The sequence below is a fragment of the Balaenoptera acutorostrata genome, chromosome 7 (genome assembly GCF_949987535.1).
Source record: "Balaenoptera acutorostrata chromosome 7, mBalAcu1.1, whole genome shotgun sequence".
NCBI classification, from domain to species: Eukaryota; Metazoa; Chordata; class Mammalia; order Artiodactyla; family Balaenopteridae; genus Balaenoptera; species Balaenoptera acutorostrata.
Genome location: NC_080070.1, coordinates 79,827,789 through 79,834,485, shown reverse-complemented (window position 1 = coordinate 79,834,485; position 6,697 = coordinate 79,827,789).

The window sequence follows — 6,697 nt, the reverse complement described above, 5'->3', positions numbered from 1 at the left end:
ATATAGAGTTGCCAATCATTTAAATTATACATGGAGTTGTGTAATATTATTTGGAAGTTGAATCTGAGCAATTAAAAGCTATATATTGTAAAACTAAGGGAAACTACCATTGTTTTTGTAATAGTATAAATAAATCAATCAATGAGATAAACTACGATCATAAAAATACCAAAACAGAAGAATGCAGGAAAAAAGAAAAAGAGAAACAAAGCACAGATTTAAAATAGAAATGATCGTCTTAGATAGTAATGTTATAACATACAAGTTAAAGGACAGAGATTGCCAAATGAGATATGTAAAAAGAATGCAAACCCCAATACATAGGTTGTCTATAAGACACTCACTTTATTATTTTTTCCAGTTAGCCCTTTTGTTTTATTTTACTTTGTTAATATATTTTTATTGGAGTATAATTGCTTCACAATGCTGTGTTAGTTTCTGTTGTACAACAAAATGAATCAGCCATATGCATACCTATATCCCCATATCCCCTCCCTCTTGCGTCTCCCTCCCTCCAACCTTCCCTATCCCACCCCTCTAGGTCATCACAAAGCACCAAGCTGATCTCCCTGTGCTATGCTGCTGCTTCCCACTAGCTATCTATTTTACATTTGGTAGTGTATATATGTCAATGCTACTCTCACTTCGCCCCAGCTTCCCCTTCTCCCTCCCCGTGTCCTCAAGTCCATTCTCTATGTCTGCATCTTTATTCCTGCCCTGCCACTAGTACTATTTTTTTTAGATTCCATATATATGCATTTTTTTTAGATTCCATATATATGCATTCTTTTAGATTCCTTTTTTTTTAGATTCCATATATATGCATTAGCATACGGTATTTGTTTTTCTCTTTCTGACTTACTTCACTCTGTATGACAGACTCTAGGTCCATCCACCTCACTACAAATAACTCAGTTTCGTTTCTTTTTATGGCTGAGTAATATTCCATTGTATATATGTGCCACATCTTCTTTATCCATTCATCTGTTGATGGACGTTTAGGTTGCTTCCATGTCCTGGCTATTGTAAATAGTGCTGCGATAAACATTGTGGTACTTGTCTCTTTGTGAATTATGGTTTTCTCAGGGTATATGCCCAGTAGTGGGATTGCTGGGTCACATGGTAGCTCTATTTTTAGTTTTTTAAGAAACCTCCATACTGTTCTCCATAGTGGCTGCACCAATTTACATTCCCACACAGTGTAGGAGGGTTCCCTCTTCTTCACACCCTCTCCAGCATTTCTTGTTTGTAGACTTTTAATGATGGCCATTCTGACATGTGTGAGGTAGTATCTCATTGTAGATTTGGTATGCATTTCTCCAATAATTAGTGATGTTGAGCATCTTTTCCTGTGCCTCTTGTCCATCTGTATGTCTTCTTTGGTGAAATGTCTATTTAGGTCTTCCACCCATTTTTTAATTGGGTTGTTTGTTTTCTTGATATTGAGCTCCACGAACTGTTTGTATATCTTGGAGATTAATCCTTTGTCTGTTGTTTCATTTACAAATATTTTTTCCCATTCTGAGGGTTGCCTTTTCATCTTGTTTATGGTTTCCTTTGCTGTGCAAAAGCTTTTAAGTTTCATTAGGTCCCATTTATTTATTTTTGTTTTTATTTTCATTACTCTAGGAGGTGGGTCAAAAAAGATCTTGCTGTGGTTTATGTCAGAGTGTTCTTCCTATGTTTTCCTCTAAGAGTTTTATAGTGTCTGGTCTTACATTTAGGTCTTTAATACATTCTGAGTTTACTTTTGTGTATGGTGTTATGTAGTTTTCTAATTTCATTCTTTTACATGTAGCTGTCCAGTTTTCAAAGCACCAATTACTGAAGAGGCTGTCTTTTCTCCATTGTATGTTCTTGCCTCCTTTGTCGTAAATTAGGTGACCATATGTGCGTGGGTTTATCTTTGGGTTTTCTATCCTGTACAATTGATCTATATTTCTGTTTTTGTGCCAGTACCATATTGTCTTGATTACTGTATCTTTGTAGTATAAAGTCAGGGAGCCTGATTCCTCCAGCTCCATTTTTCTTTCTCAAGATTGCTTTGGCTATTCAGGGTCTATTGTGTCTCCCTACAAATTGTAAAGTTTTTTGTCCTAATTCTGTGAAGAATGCCATTGGTAGTTTGATAGGGATTGCATTGAATCTGTAGATTGCTTTGGGTAGTATAGTCATTTTCACAATATTGCTTCTTCCAATCCAAGAACACGGTATATTTCTCCATCTGTTTATTTCTTTCATCAGTGTTTTATAGTTTTCTGAGTACAAGGCTTTCGCATCCTTAGATAGGTTTATTCCTAGGTTTTGTATTCTTTTTGTTGCGATGGTAAGTGGGATTGTTTCCTTAAATTCTTTATTCTTTCTTGTTAGTGTATAGGAATGCCAGAGATGATTTCTGTGCATTAATTTTGTATCCTGCAACCTTACCAAATTCATTGATTAGTTCTAGTAGTTTTCTGGAGGCACCTTTAGGATTTTCTGTGTATAGTATCATGTCATCTGCGAACAGTGACAGGTTTTACTTCTTTTCCAATTTGGATTCCTTTTATTTCTTTTTATTCTGTGATTGCCGTGACTGGGACTTCCAAAACTATGTTGAATAATAGTGGCGAGAGTGGACATCCTTGTCTTGTTCCTGATCTTAGTGGAAATGCTTTCAGTTTTTCACCATTGAGTGTGATGTTTGCTGTGGGTTTGTCATATATGGTCTTTATTATGTTGAGGTATATTCCCTCTATTCCCATTTTCTGGAGAGTTTGTATCGTAAATGGGTGTTGAATTTTGTCAAAAGCTTTTTCTGCATCTATTGAGAAGATCATATGGTTTTTATTCCTTAATTTGTTAATATGGTGTATCACATTGATTTGCGTATATTGAAGAATCCTTGCATTCGTGGGATAAATCCTACTTGATCATGGTATATGATCCTTTTAATATGCCGTTGGACTCTGTTTGCTAGTATTTTGTTAGGATTTTTACCTCTATGTTCATCAGTGATATGGGTCTATAATTTTCTTTTGTTTGATGTCTTTTTCTTGTTATGGTATCAGGGTGATGGTGGCTTCATAGAACGAATTTGGGAGTGTTCCTCCCTATGCAATTTTTTGGAAGAGTTGGAGAAGAATGGGTGTTAGCTCTTCTCTAAATGTTTGATAGAATTCACCTGTGAAGCCATCTTGTCCTGGACTTTTGTTTGTTGGAAGATTTTTAATTACAGTTTCAATTTCATTACTTGTGAAATGTCTGTTTATATTTTCTAATTCTTCCTGTCTCAGTCTTGCAAAATTGTACCTTTCCAAGAATTTGTCCATTTCTTCCAGGTTGTCCATTTTATTGGCATATAGTTGTTTGTAGTAGTCTCTTATATTCCTCTGTATTTCTGCCGTGTCAGTTGTGATTTCTCCTTTTTCATTTCTAATTTTATTGATTTGCGTCCTCTCCCATTTTTTCTTGATGAGTCTGGCTAAGGGTTTCTCAATTTTGTTTATCTTCTCAAACAACCAGCTTTTAATTTTATTAATCTTTGCTATTTTTTTCTTTGTTTCTATTTCATTTATTTCTGCTCTGACCTTCATGATTTCTTTCCTTCTACTGACTTTGGGTTTTCTTTGTTCTTCTTTCTCTAGTTGCTTTAGGTGTAGGGTTAGATTATTTGAGATTTTTGTTTCTTGAGGTGAGATTGAATTGCTATAAACTTCCTTTTTAGAACTTCTTTTGCTGTGGCCCATAGGTTTTGGGTCATCGTGTTTTCATTGTCGTTGTTTCTATGTATTTTTTTATTTCTTCTTTGATTTCTTCAGTGCTCTCTTGGTTATTTAGTAGTAGTGCACTGTTTAGCCTCCATTTATTTATGTTTTTTACAGTTTTTTTCTGTAATTGATTTCCAATCTGATAGTGTTGTGGTCAGAAAAGATGCTTGATACGATTTCAATTTTCTTAAAATTTCCAGGGCTTGATTTGTGACCCAAGATGTGATCTATCCTGGAGAATATTCCATGTGCACTTGAGAAGAAAGTGTATTCTGACAGTTTCAGGTGGAATGTTCTATAAATATAAATTAAATCTATTTGCTCTATTGTGTCATTTAAAGCTTGTATTTCCTTATTTATTTTCTGTTTGGATGATCTGTCTTTTGGTGTAAGTGGGGTGTTAAAGGCCCCTACTGTTATTCTGTAACTGTCAATTTCCCCTTTCAAGGTTGTTAGCATTTGCCTTATGTGTTGAGGTGCTCCTATGTTGGGTGCATTTATAATTGTTATATCTTCTTCTTGGATTGATCCCTTGATCATTCTGTAGTGTCCTTCCTTATCTCTTGTAACAGTCTTTGTTTTAAAGACTATTTTATCTGATAGGAGTGTTGCTACTCCAGCTTTCTTTTGATTTCCATTTGCATGGAATATCTTTTTCCATCCCTTCACTTTCAGTCTGTATGTGTCCGTAAGTTTGAAGTGGATCTCTTGTAGACAGCATATATATGGGTCTTGTTTTTGCCTCCATTCAACCAGTCTTTTGGTTGGGGCATTTAATCCATTTACATTCAAGGTTATTACTGATATGTATGTTCCTATTACCATTTTTTATTTTGTTGTGGGTTTGTTTTTTGGGTCTTTTTCTTCTCTTGTGTTTCCTGCCTAGAGAAGTTCCTTTAGCACTTGTTGTAAAGCTGGTTTTGTGGTGCTGAATTCTCTTAGCTTTTGGTTATCCGAAAAGCTTTTGATTTCTCTGTCAAATCTGAATGAGATCCTTGCTGGGTAGAGTAATCTTGGTTGTAGGTTTTTCCCTTTCATCACTTTAAGTATATCCTGCCACTGCTTTCTGGCCTGCAGAGTTTCTGCTGAAAAATCAGCTGATAAGCTTATGGGGATTCCTTTGTATGTTATTTTTCTCTTTCCCCTTGCTGCTTTTAATATTTTTTCTTTGAATTTAATTTTTGTTAGTTTGATAATTTGTGTGTGGTGTGTTTCTCCTAGGGTTTATCCTGTATGAGTCTCTCTGTGCTTCCTGCACTTGGGTGACTATTTCCTTTCCCATGTTAGGGAATTTTTCCACTATAATCTCTTCAAATATTTTCTCAGACCCTTTCTTTTTCCCTTCTTCCCCTGGGACCCCTATAATTCGAATGTTGGTGCATTTAGTGTTGTCCCAGAGGTCTCTGAGATTGTCTTCAATTCTTTTCATTCTTTTTTCTTTATTGTGTTTCTCAATAGTTATTTCCAGCATTCTGTCTTCCAGTTCACTCATTCGTTCTTCTGCCTCAGTTATTCTGTCACTGATTCCTTCTAGTGTATTTTTCATTTTAGTTATTGTCTTGTTCATGTCTGTTTGTTTGTTCTTTAGTTGTTCTAGATCTTTGTTATACATTTCTTGCATTTTCTCAGTCCATGCGTCCATTCTATTTCCAAGATTCTGGATCATCTTTACTATCATTACTCTGAATTCTTTTTCAGATAGAGTGTCTATTTCCTCTTAATTTATTTGGTCTTGTATGTTTTTACCTTGCTCCTTCATCTGTGATATATTTTTTTGCCATCTCATTTTTTTTTTTTAATGGGTGAGATTGTGTTCCTGTCTTACTGGTTGTTTGGCCTGAGGCTTCCAGCACTGGAGTTTGTAGGCTGTTAGGTAGAGCTGTGTTTTGGTGCTGAGAGTAGGACCTCTGGGAGACCTCACTCTGATGAATATTCCCTGGTGTCTGAGGTTCTCTGTTAGTCCAGTGGTTCAGACTTGGAGCTCCCACTGCAGGAGCTTTGGCCCAACCCCCGGCAGCTTGCTTGGGGGTTCCTCCTGTCTCCTTGGGGGTTGAGGTCCCCCACCACCATCCGGCAGGTGCCTTAGTTGTGGGGAGATGTGAACTCCGTGTCTTCCCACCCCACCATCTTGACTCCGTCCCCCCAGAAACTCACTTTAAATATAAACATCGTACTATAGTAAACATGATAACTTAAAAAAACAGCAAAAGAGAATAATAAAAGGATGAATAAAGATGTGTCATGAAAACATTTATCAAAAGAAAGCAGGAATACATATATTAATATCAGAAAATGTAAATATCAGAACAAGGAATATTATCAGTCGTAAAGACAATTCTAACAATGATTAAAGGGTTAGTGCTCCAAGAATATATAATTTTAAATGTTTATGCACCTACATAGGGGAAAAAAAAAAAGAGTACAGAACCTAAAAGAAACAGAGACAAATCCAGAATTATATGTGGATTCATCAATATTACTGTTTCATAATTAGTAGAACAAAGAAGAAGAAAATCAGTAAGGATAAACATATCCTAAATAACACTATCGACCAAATTGACCTAGTTAACATTTATAGAACACATCTGAAAAACTGAATGCTATCAGGATACAGATTCTTTATATAAGCCTTAATAAATTTAAAGAAAAGAAACCATATGTTCTTGGTACGTAATGAATTTAACTAGAAGTCATAACACAGAGATATCTAGAAAATTTCTCAAATATTTGGAAATTAGGCAACATATTTCTCAATAAATCATGGATCAAAGTGGAAGTTTTGAAGGGGATTTTAAAGTATTTTGAACTAAATTAAAACAAAAATACAGCAGATCAAAATGTGTGAGACAGGGCTAAAGTATTGCTTAGGAGAAAATTTATAAAATGCTTATGTTAGAAAAGAAGAATGATCTCACATCAGTGATTTAATTTTCCAACAACTAGAAAAA